Source organism: Octodon degus, unplaced genomic scaffold (assembly GCF_000260255.1).
Source record: "Octodon degus isolate 3935 unplaced genomic scaffold, OctDeg1.0 scaffold00108, whole genome shotgun sequence".
NCBI lineage: Eukaryota > Metazoa > Chordata > Mammalia > Rodentia > Octodontidae > Octodon > Octodon degus.
The window spans coordinates 649,011-649,212 of record NW_004524684.1 but is presented as its reverse complement, the minus strand read 5'-3'; positions in this window follow the sequence as shown (position 1 = coordinate 649,212).

The following is a 202-nucleotide window of genomic DNA, read 5'->3' as shown; positions in this document are numbered from 1 at the left end:
ATAAATAAATAAATAAAAATTAAAAAAAAATAGTGTATGTGGAGGATGTATGTAGGTTATGTGCAAATACTACATGATTTTATACAGGAAACCCGGGCATCTGAGGGTAGGTGGTGTCCTAGAGCCTGCGCTCACGGTTAGCAACGGCCGACTGTTCCCCACACGCTAGCATTCAGGTCAGAATCCAAGCTCAGTGTAACTG